General features: G+C 46.8%; 1 protein-coding gene and 1 pseudogene across 13 annotated transcripts in view; one reads left to right on the top strand and one right to left on the bottom strand.

Moving 5' to 3' along the window:
* Window positions 1-18,278, top strand: part of Eml1 (echinoderm microtubule associated protein like 1) — a 168,575-nt gene that overhangs the window by 53,023 nt on the left and 97,274 nt on the right. The window contains exon 1 of one of the 13 annotated variants that reach the window (NM_001364196.1): window positions 13-493. The exons of the other annotated variants lie outside the window; for them this stretch is intronic. The gene's annotated coding sequence lies outside the window, so the exon portion shown is untranslated. Of the gene's footprint in view, window positions 1-12; window positions 494-18,278 lie in introns of those variants that run through there. 13 annotated transcript variants of the gene reach the window in all.
* Gm15636 (predicted gene 15636) lies at window positions 16,206-17,315 on the bottom strand (annotated as a pseudogene).

The following is an 18,278-nucleotide window of genomic DNA, read 5'->3' on the forward strand; positions in this document are numbered from 1 at the left end:
CATGTTGGGAGTTATTGCTTTATCAGAAGTTTGTTAAAGGGTGAAATGTGGATTTTACAGAATTTTCTCGAGTGCAGTCAGGATAAATTTCAATCCCAGACCCTTGAACAACTGGAGAAAAATTACATTGCAGTTGTAATTGTCATCTAGGGAAACATTTCTTGTTTAGTACCACCTGTTTGCAAACGAGAGCATTAAGAGGAACAAATGTGTTGATTCACTCAATATACTATTTTTCTTTGGTGGAATTTGACTTTTTCTTTTAATGACTATATGTATACACGTACTTGGGTTTTTCAGCTTATGATTTTCATGTGGGGCAGATAGACTGTATTTGGTATTCCGCCGATCACTGGGATACTTTACAGTGTAGACTCATGGGAATCTTTTTGCTCCCGGGTAGGTTGTCTAGATTCTTCAATTAGCACTTTGAATAGTTTCCTTAATTGGCTGATAATCAATCACGTCTGAACAGTTACTTTTGCTGTCCAAGGTAGGTACAACCTTTAGCATAGTTCTGGTGGATTCTCATTGTGTTGGTTGTGAGAGGCATGAAGCTCAAAAAAAGGAATGATAGCCAGGCACAAAACCTTTATGTACCTGTATGTGGGCATATTATTGACAGTTTGACTTTGAGTATGAAAATGGGCACTTTTTGTTTTGTTTTGTTTTTTAATTGGGGCAGCTCTTCAGGGGAGGACACCCAGGTTCTTTGGTAGCTCAGTCATACAGTTGTTTTATTTGTGAGTGTTTTGGTGTCTTGCCTTCTATCAATTGCCAGTTTAGAGATACTGGTATGATATTTGGCTGGTAATGAAGATGTGGGAAGGAAGCTGAAAACCAGCTCTTAACATGCTAGAGAGGTGACAAATTGAAGAACAAATAGCTCTAAAATAGAACAAGAATGGTGCTTTAAAACCACACAAACAGCTGTTGAATGTGCTTCCCTTGAAGAGTTAGCTCTGCGGTATTTATTTTCTGGGGTTACCTTAATGATGAAAGTTTAAAACCAAAGAGACTTTGGGGGATAGACATGGCTGTTATCTAGAGATGTCGTAGGAAACAAATGTGTTGCTGTGAAATTAGTCAGCAGGCTTTCATGAAGTAAAAATATAAATGAATACCATTCAGTTAATTACAATGACAATGATTCGGTTGAAGCAGCGGGTCACAGAGATGCCATCTCAAAAAGAACTAAATGAAACATTGAGAATTTCACTAGGGGCATGGGGAAGAGGGTCCTTTGCCTTTTAAAGTAGAGATTTGCATCCCAATGGCCGGGTCCCAGCAGGGTAATACGTGAACTCACACATTTTCCTATGTCCAGTTCACCTCATGCTTTTCAAAGTGACAGGGACTCAAAAATCTTAGCTGTACTGTGTCATCTTCAGGAGAGGCAGCACACAGCGAATGGATGTCACAGGACAAAGTGCAGGTGGGAGACACATCAGTGAGAGATGCTCCCCTTAGCAATGAGATTTCTAATCTTGCCTCTCAACTGTTTCCTGTTGTTCCCCGGGTACTTGGTCTTTACTGGCTGCCAACAAGGAAGTTCAGAAGCCTCCAGGCTCCTAAAAAGGCTGTCCATGCACATCATTTAGGAGTCTGTTCACTCGTTTAAGTAGAAATCTTGTACATTTTTTTCTTCTAAATATTTAGAATTTGTTAAGTGATCTGGGAATCTCAAACACGTGTGTGTGTGTGTGTGTGTGTGTGTGTATGTGTGTGTATTCGCATATATGGATGCATGTGAATGTATGTGCATGTATGGGGGAGTGGTGTGTGTATGCACATATGGGTGCAGGTGTGTGTGTGTGTGTCTGTGGTGTGTGGGGCAGTGCTGTGTATGCAGGTATGTGTATGCATATATGTGTGCATGTATATATATGTATGTGTATATGAGGGAGTGGTGTATATGTGTATGCACATATGGGTGCAGGTGTGTGTGTGTGTGTGTGTATGGGGAGTGGTGTGTGTACGTGTGCATGCACAAATGGAGGCAGGTGCATGCATCTCTGCGTATGCATGTGAAGGGCAGAGGTTGGCATCTGGTGTCTATCACTCTCTGCCTCACTTTTGAGAGAAGGCCTTTCTTACTGAATCCGAGGCTGGCTGTTTTGGTTAGAATAGCTGGCCAGCAATCTCCTGCCCCCCAACTCTGGGGTACAGGTATGTGTCATTGCACCTGACTTTTATAGTGGGTGCTGGGGATTCAAACGCAGGTCCTAGTGCTTGCACGGTTTACCCGCTGAGCCATCTCCTTAGCCCCACACACTGCTTCTTAATGTTATAATGAAAACAGTTCTGGAAAGTGGGCCCTAGCATGTACACGTGTGCTCAGGCCAGAATACAACTTGAGAGAACAGGCTCTCTCCTTCCACCATGTGGACACCAGGGATGAAGCACAGGGTCTCAGTCTTGGGGCAAGCACTTTTACCCAGTGAGCCATCTCACCAACCATTATTTTATTTTATTTATTTATTTATTTTGTTTTGTTTTTGTTTTTTGTTTTTTGTTTTTTGAGACAGGGTTTCTCTGTATAGCCCTGGCTGACCTGGAACTCACTTTGTAGACCAGGCTGACCTCGAACTCAGAAATCCGCCTGCCTTTGCCTCCCGAGTGCTGGGATTAAAGGCCATTATTTTATTTTTATTAATTGATTTTTATAGTTCTGGGAAACAAATATTTTTACCACACCAAAAAGTATTCATAGTAACCATTAGCAATTAGTACCCTAGCCCCTGACAACCATTAATTCTCTATGCAATCTGGATATTAAAATATATAATATATGTTTTTATAAAAGACGTGTTTTAATTTTGCATATGTGCATTTCTGTGGAGGGTTATGTGATATGAATTCAGGTGTTTGTGAAAGCCAGAGGTGTCAGATCCCTTGCGTCTGGATTTTTGCATGTTTCTGAGCTGTTGGACCTAAATGCTGGGACTCAAACTTAGGCCCTCTGCAAGTACACGCGCTTAACCACTAAGCCATCTCTCCAGCCCCCAAAGATGTTTTTAATCGTCATATATTAAGTATGCACAATAATGGGCTTCATTAAAATATTTTTCCCTGTTATGAATAATGCTATACCAAAATGCTCACTTCTGTGTGGACGTACATCCTTATTTTCTCTTGGGCAGCTAATTAGGAATGGAATTTCTATGTTATGTGTTAACACTGGGTTTATATTTTAATGAGCCTATCTGAATCTTCTGAGATATAAGTATCAAGCTCTTTGTCTAACATTTGCTGATAAAACAGTAAGATCCAAGAGAGACTAGAATAGGAAGGAAATAAGAGTTGTAGGTCCATAGAAACTTCTGTCTGTCGGCTCACCAGGAGTTCAGTGGGCAGACACTTGGCTCAGCAGGTAATCTCATGGCCTTGATTGTTTTCTTAGGCCTTTGAGCTGATTCTCCAAAGGTGAATCAGACAGATGTAGCTGCTCTAGCTGAAATAGAGAGCCCTCCTGTCCTGCCTCTGCCCTGCCCCTGGTGCACTGGACCTCTTGTGACAATGGATGCCCTCACTACTCCTTTGTACAGCTCAGACCATCCGGTCTTGTTTGGAGCCAAAAGTTGGCCCCCATTTTGTTCTCTGGGTCTGTAACAATCAGATTTAATCTCCTACATGTGTCAGTGGATCAGCCTGTGTTTGAAGCCCACAAGCCCTCTTCTAGATTCTTCTTTTGATTAAACGTTAACATAAACAATTTGCAGGGCAAAGTGGGGCGTGCTTTTAATCCCAGTACTCATGGGAGGCAGAGACGGAGGCAGGTGAATCTCTGTGAGTTCAAGGTCAGCCTAGTCTACATAGTGAGTTCCAGGACAACATAGACACTGGGGGAGGAGGGGAGGGGGTTGCTCATTCTGCAACGTTCTAGACCCTTAATCTTGGTTTGTGCCACCTAGACCTGCTTCCTTCTTTTTGCGTTGCTTTTTAACTCGATACAGGTGGATGGGAATCTAGACATGGCGTTTCTGGTTTTTGTTGTGTGTTTGGAGAACAGCGTCTTCTGATGGAGCCCAGGCTGAATAAGAACACTGAACCTCCTGTCCCTACATCCTGAGTGGTGGGACCACATGGACCAGCCTGTGCCACTCTGGCCAGCCCTGGCATGTTTATTTTTTAGTTACATTTTAACTGTTTGTGTGGGGCCGTTGGGGGCCCCATGCTGCCCCTATAGAAGTCAGAGCTTTTCTTCTGGGGAGTAAGTTCTCTTCTTCTGCCACGTGGGACCTGGGAGACTGGGTCACCAGGCTTGGCAGCCATCTTGGCAGCCATCTTGGCATGGTTGTTGAGTGGAGCCAGGCATGTCACCCTACCAATCCAGTCTGACATGATATCAACTCCTTCTCTGGTCATACTCCACACTGCCTCAGTTTACCTAAAAGTCTTGTATTTTACCTGATTATGGCCAAGTTCTTGCCCTTATCTTTTTACTGTTAGTAACGTTTTTGTTTGGGGGGAATTTCCTTTGTAGGCTGTGCTCTCTCAAAGGGCAACCCAATATAACCTGTACCGCACTCACTGCCAGTTAGCTTGGAGGCAGCACAGAGCTTTAAAGTGTATGGCCCTGGCTCACAGCCTTTACTTTCCTTATTCCCTTTGAAGGAGATGTTGAGAAAAATCTTGTCAGGTTCCCTCTGGACTCTGTGTGGACAGAGTAGTATGTCTCCTGCCTTTCCAAGGTGGCCAGGGCCTTCTTTTCTTGCTAATGACCAGGGCCAGTCAACCCTACTTGACCTGCCTGCTTGAATTTCATTATCATTGTAGGATGGTCTTTCCAGCTACTGGGTATTATTTTTCTCTCACCTTGAAATGGAAATTTGTTTTTTATTTGTTTGTTTGTTTGTTTGTTTGTTTTAAGGTCCCACTATTTAGGTCTTGCTGTTCTGGAACTCACTGTGTAGACCAGCCTGGCCTCGAACTCAGAGATCTGCCTGCCTCTGCCTCAGAGTGCTGGGGTTAAAGGCGTGAGGAGCTGCTTCCAACTACAAATTTGTTTTAATTTCCATTTATTTCTCCTGTAAGAATTAACAGTGATTTAATAGTAATATTTAAAAATTTTAAATTGCATTTCTATTTACGTGGTGTGTGTGTGTGTGTGTGCGCGCGCGCATGCGTGCGCGCATATGCATGAGTGTTTGTGCCTGCCTTGCATGTGGATGGAGACTAGCGGACAGCTTGCAGAGACTGACTCTCTCCTTCCACTGTGTGGGTTCAGGGAACTGAGCTCAGGTCATCAGGCTTAATGGCAGTTACCTTTACCAACTGAGCCATCTCAGCAGCCCCCTTATTAATCATCTTAGTCACTTCTGATGTCGGTAATACCGGTGGCTGTCTCTTAGCTATGACTTCTGGTCAGTTTTTCGAAATGACTAAAACTTTAAAAGTTCTAGCTGGATCTAGGAACTCCGGAGGAACCACCTGGACACTGAGGCATCTCCAAGCCCGTGTTAAACTTTCACACATTCTCTCTCATGCGATGGCAGAGCTCTGACTTAGAAGGATAGGGTAGGGTCCCTGGTGGCAAATCAAAAGGGAAAGCCTGCGTGGGAGTGTGAGGGTGCGTGCCCTGCCCATGGGAGGATGCCTAATTGCCGCACGGGCCCTCCACCCAGCGAGAAGCCCATTTTATAAGTAACCACAAGCATTTATGACATTATAAACAAGCCAAGTGCTTGGAGTGGGGGAAAAAACCCTAAATTGTGTTTTAAAAGCTATCACTAATCATATAGAATTTATTTCTGAGATTATGAGAGTCCCTTTCACACATATTTTTAAATTTAAAAGAAGTAGTTGGGATGTATGTCGAAGAAAAGAGAAATAACACCTGCTGTAGGAGTTTCTTCATGCCCTGAAGCTAGTAGCCTCAAAATTTGCATTGCTGAGGACACAGAAAACGGCTCCAAGCCTCGCGCGTTCTGAAGGCGTTCCCTCCAGTGACTCAGTCTGCTCTATTTTGTAATTAGAAGTTTTTCTTTAATGAACTATTAGTTGTCCTTTTTAAAATCTTGGATCAGCCAGGAGAAAGAGGGCAGGTTCTAGTATTGGGGAAATGGTCTAAACGCTTTCAGAAAGATTGCTAATAAAAAGGGGGTAAAGCCTCTTATATGCTCTTATGACCATCGATGATGGAAACCTCCCATGGCCTGACATCTGACAAGCACATTTCCTATCCTGCTGGGAGCATGGCTCTTTCCATACAGACTGGGGAGTCTTCACTTCAGTCAGCACAAAGTATATGTCCTCTAAACAAATGATTTTTGGGAGGAGACTTTTATTTGTTTTTTTTTTCCTAAGAGCATAGCATTTATTACTTATTTAAGAACCAGGTACAGGAGGCTGGAGAGATCACTCAACGGTTAAGAGCACCAGCTGCTCTTCCAGAGTACCAGGGTTCAATTCCCGGCACCCACATGGCAGTTCCTGACTGTCTGTAACTCCAATTCCAGGGCTTCTGATTCTCTCACATATATGCTCACATACATACATATAGGCACAACATCATTGCACATAAAATAGAGATAAATAATTTGCTTTTAACAACAACAACAACAACAAAGAATCAGGTACAAGGTGGGTGTACACTCCCTGTAATCCCAGTGGAAGGTAGGGCATCCAGGAGTTTAATATTGTCTGTACCCAGCGAGCTCAAACAGCCTCAGCTGTGAGATCCTACCTTACCACCTCCATTCCCACACCCATTCTCCACCTGCAAAAAAACCCCAGGTAGACACACTTCTGGCTTTATTTATTCAGAACTCTACCTTTCTTTAAAAACACATGTGGAGTGGAAAACCATATGTTTGCCGTGTTCTCCTAGGCCGCTGGTGGTCATCCTTCTTTATTCTGCTAGCTTTTTGGAAAATATTTAAACTCTTGGCCTTGAATAACGACTCTTACAGGAGCAATCTGGCTTACAATATATATGATGGCTGAAGGCCCAGCCCACCACGACCCAAGCCTGGGGGCTTCTCATGGGACACTTCTTTCAGGGGGCTTTGTAGTCAGAGGGAGGGGGAACCAGCTGGAGGCCACAGGTCCCTAAGGATGCTGACTGTATTGGGGTACAGTCCTGGACAGATGGTGTACTTTGCTCTGTACACCCTTTGTAGAGGATACTGCCTCTGGAGTGCAGTTGAGGGTTCCCAGCTGTGGCCTTTCAGGCAGCACAAAGCTACTCTGGAGAAGGCTTAAAAGCTATTTGGTAAACTAAGCTGGTTTCCGGTGAACACCTACAGTAGGCTGAGGGCAATGTAGAGTTGGGAGATGGCTCAGTGGGTAAAGTGCTGGCCATTCAAACAAGAGGACGAGGATTTGGATCCTCAGCACCTATATCCAAAGCCAGGGACAGCAGTCTGTATCTATAGCCCACCCCAGCACTGGGGAGCAGAGGCAGGAGGGCCTTGCTAACCACCAGTCTAAGTAAAATCCAGGTTCAGTGAGAGGTCCTGTCGCAAAAAGAAAGTGGGGAGCAACTGAGAAAGACCCCGGATCTCTGCTCCAGCCCCACACATGCACAGACACAGACACGTACACATATAATACTCACACATACACAGACAGGTGCACACATTTAACACGCTTATGCACAGACACGGACACGTATACACAGAACTCACACATGCGCAGTCATGGACACATAAAACACACAACTGTGTGCAACACACACACATATACATGTGCACAGACATGGACTCGTACATGCATAACACACACAACGAAATGTTCACTGCGTGACCCCTCTAGACATGGAAGGCTTTGTGTTCTCAGCTCGGTCTTTGCCTGTTTGGTTTGAAGGGTCTTCCCTATCTACTCCTCCAGACTCCGCCCTCAGCCCCCTCCATCCAGTCTTTGTGTATTCTACAAGAATGTAGGCCCCAACTGTGCACATTGTCACACTGTTCTCAGGCTCCAGTGACCCGCTGGGCCCTCTTGCCCTGCCCTTTAGGAAGCCCTACTGTGCTCATCAGTAGTAAAATGTCAACATCTTTTTTTTTTTTTTTTTTTTTTTCAGTTACTTAGTGACCACAAAACAGCTTGTGCTAAGCCCACTAAGGAACTATGGGAGAGTGCTGCAGGTGTTAGGGTGTCAGGGCACTCAGGAAAACTTGGCTGATCTTTCCAACCCACTCACTGCCCGCCAGTGGGCAGGAGGCAGGAAGGACAATCCAGACCTGGGAAAGCCGCAGGAAGCTCAGAGTGAAGAGTAGAGATACAGGAGGATGGAGTGAGGCCGAGGCAGGGGAATGACCTGAACAAACTTTCAGCTGTCCTTTTCTTTCTTATTTTAGATAGAGATTTCTGTATTTTGCTCATACAGGCCTTGAACTTCAGCCCCAGTGTAATCCTCCTCGTCTTTATCAATGGCCGTCACCTCTTCTGGGTAGATATTTAGCTCTGAAAGGTCGCTGTCAGTGGTGCAGAGGGTAGTCTGGAAGAGCAAGCAAAAGTGGATATGGGAACCAGAGGCTGAAATCCAAGGAGAGGCTGTGGCAATTTATGCAGGGTGTGTGTGGGGTTCAGGAGAGACCGTGGGTGACAGCATCTGCACTTGGGGAGGGAGCTGGAACAGTACCTGGGCTTGCGGCTCCTCTAAGGTGGAGACAGGAGACAGATGGACGAGCAGAGAACAGGGTCACTGTTGGTCTGTGAGGGACTTGGATGTGAATCCGAGGTGCTGAGCAGACCAGGCCAAAGGATCTGGAGCCTCAAGGTGCCAGGATGGGAGCTGGCACTTTGCCAGCCATCAGCACCAGCAGTAATTACATCACCACCTAGAGAGCTCGAGACACTGGAGTGCCCTTTCTCAGTGACAGAAGCCTGCAACTCCTCTCTCTCTGTCTCTTTGGCATCCAAGATCCTCCAGGGCGTGCACTTAGCATTCCTGGATCCTTAGGGCTCCTCCACCTACTGTGCCTTGGCTCCCTGGTAGGTAAGGTGCCCTGCCTGATTTATGCTCTTCCCAGTTTGGTTCTCTGGGTCTTCTGTGCAGTGCCTGGCACAGAATGGGTTTCCTGGAGAGTGTTCACTGGGTCTATACAGGGCCGGCACGTCTTACTGTGAGACGCGAGATCCTGTACACATTTAGTAATCCTCCCTCCCTGGGGAGCGGGTGAGTGCGCATGGACACTTGGAAGACAAACCCAGCAATCGTGAATGAGGGACCGTGAGTGGTGGGTCTGACCGAGTCAGACGTCTCCAGCACTCTCATACAGAAGCGCGCTAGCTGGACACTCACTTACTAAGTAGAAGCATTCGCTGAAAGCATATGGTGGTTAGCAGTCTTAGCACGTTATTTCCTGCCAGAGTAACTGACATAATGAAGTCGCTCTTGGCAAAGTCAGAATTTTTAGCAGTAAAAAGGATTTGACTTAAATACCACCCCGCAAAGAAATTACATAACAAGAATTTTAACACTCCTAAGGAAATTATGCTTCAGTTGGGAAGTGATTGGATGGAGTTGGGCTCTCTCTCTCTCTCTTTCATGCTATATAGGGTTTACAAGGTGTTTTAGCCCCAGTTGTAGGCATCCCTGTTGGGACGGCTAAGCAATAGCACTTAGAGCTGATCATCATCTCTGGAGTGGCTTCGCAAGCACACCACACCCATAGTGAAACGCACTCGGCTGCCGCTCCCCAGGGAGGGTGAAGATCTAATGGGGGCTCGGCCGGCTGGGGAGGTTGGCAGGGCTTCAGACGGTCAGTGCCGTGGGGAGGAACAGAGTATGCACTCATGGCTCCCCAACTCCAAAATCTGCTTGCTGGGCTTCTTTCCTGCTTCAGTGGAATAAAAAATGTGTTCAGACTTCGTTTCATGCTTAATTTTATCTAACACCACAGAGTGACTGTTTCCCAAGTAGAGGTTGGCATTTGGAAGATAGGAACCATGTTCTCTTTATCCAGCAGAGAGTGTGTGCTCGTGTGTGTGTGTGTGTGTGTGTGTGTGTGTGTGTGTGTGTAGGTTTAGCAGAGCAAGAGAGAGCAGTCCCCCTGTTGTGGAGTGTGTCCCTAATCATCAGGAGTTGGTTTGTGCACTTTGCATGTATTTCCTTGGTTGATTCTGACAACAGGGCTCCGGAGTGGCTACTCTGTGTCCATTTTGTTGATGAGGAAACAGGGCCAACATTTTAAGGAATTTGTTGGAGGTTAAGTTCAGAGACTAGGGTTTGAACCCAGGCATTCTGGCTCCAGTGCTTGGGCCATACTGAATAGTAGGTTATGTTGGATAAAGGTGGGTCCGGAGACAGAATGGCTGTAGTCAGGAAGGGGGATGAGGAGGCAGCTTGAGTTTGGCCCTGGCCTGTGGGATAGTTGGTGCTCACCTTAGTCGGCCAGCTCTGCTTGCCTGTCACCTGGTGAGCTGCCACAGGTCTTGGTACAAGTGTCATTATTGCTGAAGCCTGGATATGGATAGTGTTGGGCACGCCCGTTCCCAAGGCTTCGTGTGCTGAAATTCAATATGGGAAGGTGATCCAATGGTGGTGATTAGAGGTGGGGACTTAGAATTAGCTGTGGTTGTTAGTTGGAGTCCTGTAATTGAATCTTAAGAAGAGGAATGCCAGAAGGGAGGGACACACACCACACTTAACACACGCACACACATCATTTACCACACACACTTCTCTACATGAATACACACACACTTCATACTACACACACACATACATACACACACATACCACATATCATATATACATACATGTATACATATACCATGTACTACACACACATACATAACACATACCTCATATCATACACACTTATATACATGCATACTCACACCATGTAGTACACATACATATACATACATACACATACCACACATACATGCAAATACACATATACTACATCCCACACACTTACATACATACATACACACATTATACCTGCCAGCTCTTGTCTCATCCCATGATGCTCTAGGCTGCCTTGGGTCTCTGCCTACCAGAGGCCATCACTGTGTGGAGTCCCTCAATCTTGGACCTCCAGATTGTGAATCAAAATACCCTTTTTTCTTGATAACTTATGTGAAGGTGTTTATGGTGGTATGTCTTGGTAACAGAAAACCAGTGAAGACAACTGATATCACATATTTTTTTTCTTATTGCTGTTTGTTTTTAAATTATACTTCATCACACTTTTAAAAACAGAAGCCTTACTTATGTCTGAATTCTAAGATGTCTTACAGCTTGAGCCTTAGGAAGTGCCCAGGCTCAGCATCTCACTTAGCATCTCTGAGCTTCCTTCTGCCTCACGGCTCAGTGGGGCAGCCTTTCCTCCCAGAAATCCTTGCACCCAACCACTTGTACTTTCAGAAGTTTCTGAACATGGCTGGCTGTCTTACACATATTCTTTCTTACTATAACCCTGTCCCAGCCCCTCTCCTCATACTTCAGAGCCCACTGCACACCATGGGGACCGGATGTAAGTCAGCGCAGCTGACTTGGTGTGCACGCTAACCCCGAGCCAGACCAGGACCTCCTGGAGGACAGACAGCGGTCTGTGTCAGCCACTGTGTGGCCAAGATCTGCTTGCCCAGCCAGAGTGAATCTTCTCAGAGTGGAAATACTAAGCGGGAGCTTTAATCTTCTTAGAAAGCTTTAGCATCCTGGGCTCTGTAGCTCTGTGCAGAGCAAGCACTTGCCATGTGTGAGGGTCTGGCTTCCACACCCCATCCCAAATAAACAAAAAGGAAGGGACAGACTGTGGCTCAGGGTGCCTGCCTGGTATGTGGGGCGCCTTTGATTTAATCCTCAGTGCTGCCAAAGAACACTACAGTAGGATGGCTTGCGTCAGACACTGCTGTCGCCTCTGTAGCTGTGTGTGGAAGCTTCCGTTACCACTTCCAACTTGTTCTATTAACCTTCCGACTTTCCTTAGCCTAGAAAAACATAATCATGGGAAGACACATGTGACATAGAATGCTCCGCCTTAACCATGTTTGAGTATGTAGATCAGAGACAAGAGTTCATCCAGGACCTGTCCATGGAGCTCTGTTTCTCGTTCCAAGGGAAAACTCTGAAAAGTCCCTCTCCACAGGATGCGGCCCTGCTCTCCTTCCCTCCCCCTGCCCCCTATGGTGGCCGTTCTACTTGGTCACTGTGACTTTAAACACTTAGGAACCCCAGCTGAGCACAATCGTGCACCTCTGTCTTTCTGTAAATGGTTCCCTCCGGGACCCTTTTGAGAAACAATGGTCTCCTGAAGTCATGGGATTCCAGACCTAATGTCTAACTAATGATTCAGAGTCCGGTGTGGAGTGGGATAAACACCCATGTGTTCCAGCTGTCACACGCCACAAGCACGTGAACTAGACCACACGCACTAGCTCACGCGCACTAGCTCACACGCCACGCTCTAGGAGCCTTTGCCCGGCCTACACAAGTCTGCAGTTTCACCTCTGGATTCTGAGTGCTAAATGAGCTTCGTCTTCCAACTAGGGCCAGGGTGTGCTCACACTCAAGAACAGCACAGGACATCGGGATGCTGGCTCTGAGACCAGCCTGTCTTGTCCAGCCATCTAGGAATCCTGAATCTTCTGGGTTAAGCAGAGGAGAGACAGGCATATGTGCTGGGCTGGGAATTGGGGGTTGGAGGACAGAGATTTAAGCAGTTTAGAGAGCTGACGAGGGGCGCATGTTTGCTAAAGAGTCCCGTAACATCTGCTTTCAGATCCAGTAGCTTACATTCTCTCTGCACTAGCTCAGATACTAAGAAAGGAAACAGCAGATGCAGGGCCCGGGACGAGGGAGGATCTGGCTGCAGTCTTGGAATATCTCTGAGTTTTTCTCTCTTTCTCTGTCTTTTTTTTTTTTTTTTTCCTATGATTGCTTTTGCACGTTTGGCACAATTTTCTGACACGAACGCCTGATTGGGGCTTCCAATTTCCAGGGCCATTTAAAGAGATAAGCAAGCAAAAGCTGCGCGTGCTTTGAAGCAATAATCCTTGGAAATGAGCACAAAAGACGACGTGCGTTCTGTCTAGAACGTTCTCTGGAACTGACAACAGATAACTTTTCCAGAGGCTGGGAGCACAGTCTATGCAGATAGACAGAGCTCACTCAGTCTGTCTAGGCTTTGTCTGATGCTGTTGAGATGGCGAACTGGCTTATTTTTCCTGATCTCACAATTCTTGTCTAGAACAAGGCCAGGTGGCTCTAGCGCTCAAATGAGGAGACTCTTGTAAGTCCAGGTATGAAGAAAGGAACCTCACACTGGGTAACTTAAGGGGGTCTCGATAAAGACACCATTACAAAGGCTGAGAGAGGGAGGTGTGTGCGCAGCCAGAGGGTTAGAACAGTGCCCACACCTGGTGCAGAAGGCCCAGTCCAGGCCTGGTTCAGATAGGGCTGTATAGATGGAGCCATGGCTGAGTTACAAGATCTCACCCAGGGAACTGGGAGGTTGGTCTCCTGGTTTCATTTTCTTTTTTTCCCACCTGTTGGGTCCACCAATGTAGCTCACGCAGTCAGCCTTCCTGTGCTGAGGATAGGGGAGAGGGTGTGAGACCAGGACTGTATGCGGCACGCTCAGGGCGCCGAGCTTCATCTCCTAGAATAGGAATGCTAACATTCGGCCACTGTGGCTTTTATCTTGTGCTGACCACTGCAGCTAGCTGGCTCCTGAGTGCCGTCAGCTGGCCTGACTTGTCCATGTTCCCAGTACCCATAGTGGCTATCTCATGAATGTTAGATTCCGGTGCCTCACCGCATCTCCCCGAGTTGTGTGCGCCGAGAACACCTTGGCTCCAGGGTCACACCTAACCCTTGTTGCTTTCCTGTTCTCAAATGCGTGCTGATTCCTCAGACCTCAGCTTCAGCCTTCCTCCTGGGCCAAACCTTCCCTCATCGCACAGGTTTCTGCGAAGCAGATGTCCTTGCTTCCCAGCCGGGATTCACACACCCTGTAACAGCGCTGGCTCCACTCTGTACGTGGTTAGCGGGGAGCGCCTGTGGTTTGCTCTGAATCGCCTCGAGACATAAAGTGACTATCCCCACTACTCTGCATGATCCCTTGTCTGTTGATACTTGTTGACTGAAAAACAATATTAAAATTATTCAAAAGGCTGTACTGTCTTTATCTTGTGAATCCTGAATGGACTGTCTTTGTTGTGTGAGGGAGGGAGTAACCCTCCTGATTACTGTGGAGTGGGCTGGCTGTGTATAGCCTGTGTTCACAGGTCACACATACCTGGCAAGAAATAGCATATATGATTTTGTTTCCCTATTTTTTCGCTCAACCTGACCTCTAAGTGCAGGCTAAGCCGTGTTCTCAGCACACAGACAGTAATCTGTTCCATTTTTGGAGGGATTTAGTGAGAGATGAGACAGCGGATACAGAACTCTGTGCTTCGCCCAGGGGAGGGCTCGGGGAACTTTTTGAGTGAGGACGACACACTTACTTTCAGCTAGTTTGCTAAACTACAGTGCCAGGTAACTGTAGTGTACTCAAACTCTCGGGTTCAAGCACTGCTCCTCCCAAGTGACGGGGCCTAAAAGGACCTCAAATCTTCTCACATAGCTTTTAGAACCCAGCCCTCAGGTGAGCAAGCACGACTTTGTCCCATTTCTCTCACAGATAAACTTGCTGATATGCTTTCTGTGGCTTAGCGGAGGCGAAGCTGTTAGGTCAGTGGCAGACCACAAGTCCAGGTCTCCCGATGGAAACCCAGGGCCCTTTGACCTTCTCAAGCTGCCCCCATCTTTCCATTACACCTACCACGCTCTGCTCATCGACATTTCTGTATTGGGGGGTTTTGGGGGAGAAATGAAATAAACCCCATGAGGCTCGTGGGCCCTGTAATCTCAGCGCTCGGGAGGCTGAAGCAGGAGGATCAAGAATTTGAGGTCCGTGTGAGTATACAGCCAGGAGCTGTCAGACTGAGAGGAAAGGAGGGAAGGAGAAAAGATGGCACAGAAAATTGCATCTTTTATTTTGGGGGACTTCTCTCTCTTAGACCTTTTCAATATATATATATATATATATATATTTTCAATATATATATATATATATATATATATATATATATATATATATATATTAAGGTCACCAACATTCAAATTTCTGAATAAAACTTCAGACGTTATCTATAGAACCTCGCCGAATCCTCTCTTCCTTTCTCTTGGATCAGGGCTCTGGGTATGCTGAGCCAGCACTCTGTGTTCCAGCCCCAGTGAGTTTTAGTTGTTTGTTTTTGTTTTTGTTTTTGTTTTTGTTTTTGTTTTTGTTTTTGTGTAGAGCTGACTGTGCTCACTCTGTAGACCAGCCTGGCCTCCAACTCCCAGAGATCCTTTTGTAGTTTTTATTTTAAGTCTGAGCCTCACCAAGATGCCAGGGCTGGTTGAACTTGCAACCTTACTACTGCCTCTGCTTCTCAACTAGTCCATAGCAACTTAAAAAAAAAAAAAGATTTATTTATAAATAAGTACACTATAGCTGTCTTTGGACGTACCGGAAGAAGGCATCAGATCTCATTATGGATGGCTGAGTGCCACCATGTGGTTGCTGGGATTTGAACTCAAAACCTTTGGAAGAACAGTTGGTGCTCTTACCTGCTGAACCATCTCTCCAGCCCCTGCCCCACATAGCACCCTTTTTTTATTTTCTGGAAAACTTTACTTGAAAATAAAATTCCAATAACAAGTAAAAATAAAATTCCAGTAATAGGGCTGGCGAGATGGCTCAGTGGGTAAGAGCACCCGACTGCTCTTCTGAAGGTCCAGAGTTCAAATCCCAGCAACCACATGGTGGCTCACAACCATCCGTAACAAGATCTGACTCATCTGGAGTGTCTGAGGACAGCTACAGTGTACTTACATATAATAATAAATAAATCTTAAAAAAAAAAAAGAAAAAAAAATTCCAGTAATACAGGTGAGACAGAAGCCTTGCTTTGAGGGCAGCGGTTCAGCGTGTAACATTTTCTGGTGGGACAGCTAGCCCCAGTTCAAGGGAAAGCTAAACACCTGGGGTTTGTCCCTATGCTGGACCTGTAGGGGACCGGCTTTCGTTGTATTGGCACGAAGGGCCCAGAGAGGCTGAGAGACCAGAGTTCTGCTACCCAGGGCACTGTGCCTCACCCAACACAGTCTAAAGAGTCCTGAGGGGATGGTGGCTTTCCTAGAGTAGGTCCTCTGGAGGTAGACAGCCAAGGCCTCAAGTTCCACAGGAAGCCCAGGCCCTTCCAAAGGCTCCTGTTGGCCAGACGCTAAAGCACACTCTGGCCAGTTCTGGAAGTAAAATGGCCCCAGGGTTTTTTCTATATTGCTTATCAGCACTGGGCACAGGAAGCAGCAGCCTGTGAGGCTCCTAGTATCAGGCTCAAGGACACGGAGACATTCAAGTCCGAGAACTGGCAAGGTACAATAGTGGCCACCTGTCTGCAACTGCCGGGCCATTGGGAGGTTCATGGATCCATGCCTGCTAGGAGCAAAGCCTCTAGAGATGTCACCTGTGTCCCAAAGAGTCTAAGGACTCCTGAGGGACAGGGGCTCAGCCATCAGCCACGATGGAGAGGGCTCAGAGTTCACTTAGTTTGGTCTCATTTTCCAGCTCTCGCTGCTCATCTGAGTGGCCTGGCTTTTCAAGCTGCTGGCTCAGGTCTCCAAAGATCTTATCCATTTCTGAGTAGCATCTAACCTGTGCCCGGATCAGGGACTCAAAGCTAGGTTGGAAATAGTCAAGTCGGCTGCCACTGAACCGTGGCATCTCATCCAGGAGTTGTTTGTTCTTGGCCTCAAAGTCTTCCCGCACAGGCCTTAGGTAGCTCTTCTCGGGCCTGGTGGAGCTTGGCCAGCGCAGAGCCAGTCTTCTTTTCCTCGTACTTCTCCACCTCGGCCTGCAGCCTCCTGTAGTCATGCACGGCCTGCTCCCGTCACTTCACTGCCACGTTGAGGCTTAGGAATATGTTGCTGAACTTTTTCAGGGGTTCAGTCACTGTCTTTTGGATCGGGTTCACCATCTCCTGCTTCATGTCTGTGTCTAGGGCTGTCACAATGCGCAGAAAGTCCTGGTCCTGCTCATACGGCGGGTTGGACAGTAGGTCCTGGGATATCTTCACAGAAGATTTGGACAAGGCCAGGTCGGCGTCGGTTGGTCTTCCTGTCCTTCTGCAGGCGCTTGGTTTGCTCTTCCAGCCGCTGCAGTTTTCTGTACTCCCTTTCAAAGTCTCTTTCTTTCCACTGTTTTGGAAACAATCTGCTTCTTGGGCTGTCTGATCTTAAATGGAATCCAGCTCATGGCCCTAAACTCACGCCGACTGCCGGGGTCCTCGGTAGAAAAGCGGGTTCTCGGACCACTTCCGGATTCCCATAGCAACTTTTAAAAACTTCCTTATCTTCACTTAAGGCGATGCTTGTCAATCTCGACCTTCTCTTCAGAAAACATCCTGCGGGGAGTGGCTTGCCTGTTTTTCTGTTTTTAAGACCTCTCCTCCTGCAGACCACCGTGTGAGGGGCTTCACGGAGACGAAGCCATTGATGACTTTATAGGCCCAGTGCTTGGATGGAGCCCTGCCCAACACCCTGGGAATTTGTTGGAACCAAGCACCTGCTTGCTGGGTCCTTCCCCAGCCCAAGGCTCACCTTAGACATCTTGAGTTCCAGCCCACAGCTCCAGATGCAGGCTGATTGTCACTTAGCAGCAATTTCAGACTCAGAAAATGAAACACATGGTTTTCAGTGGCTTCCTGTGGCTTCTCTTAGTTTAATGGTTCTGCTTGTCTATAATGCCAAGGGTTTGCTTTGGTTTTGCCTTGTCTGTGGTGCAAGAGAGAGAATCCAGAATCCTGAGCATGCATGTGCAGGCCCCTGTGTGGAGCTAGCTTCAAGTGTGGCTGTGGGTACTACCTTAGACCCTTCCAGTGTATTGGCATTTTAGAGCCCAGTAGCTTAGGGAAGACTATGCAGCTACAGGGACTAGTATATCATGGTGACCCACATACTGGACCCACTAGCCTCACCTGTGGACACTGGCTTGATACTTGGATGACATTTTCATAAAAATCCTGATATTTAGGTGAATCAAGTCCCTGGAGAGCCATGAGGACATGTACTAATCACCTGCCACACAGGGTCCGCCAGAACCGGACTCTGGAAACTGTGGTTCCAACCCCACGTGGCATTGCGTGACCAAACGTGGGGAAATGGTAAAAATGGGCAGGAGAGAAAGGTTTCTGAATGCAAAACCACCAAAAATGTCAAATTCATGATGAATCCAGGGTGTGTCTGCCAGCACTCACAGATGTGTAGCGCACAGCTCCACTGCAGCCTT

This window comes from Mus musculus, chromosome 12, assembly GCF_000001635.26.
Source record: "Mus musculus strain C57BL/6J chromosome 12, GRCm38.p6 C57BL/6J".
Classification (NCBI taxonomy): domain Eukaryota; kingdom Metazoa; phylum Chordata; class Mammalia; order Rodentia; family Muridae; genus Mus; species Mus musculus.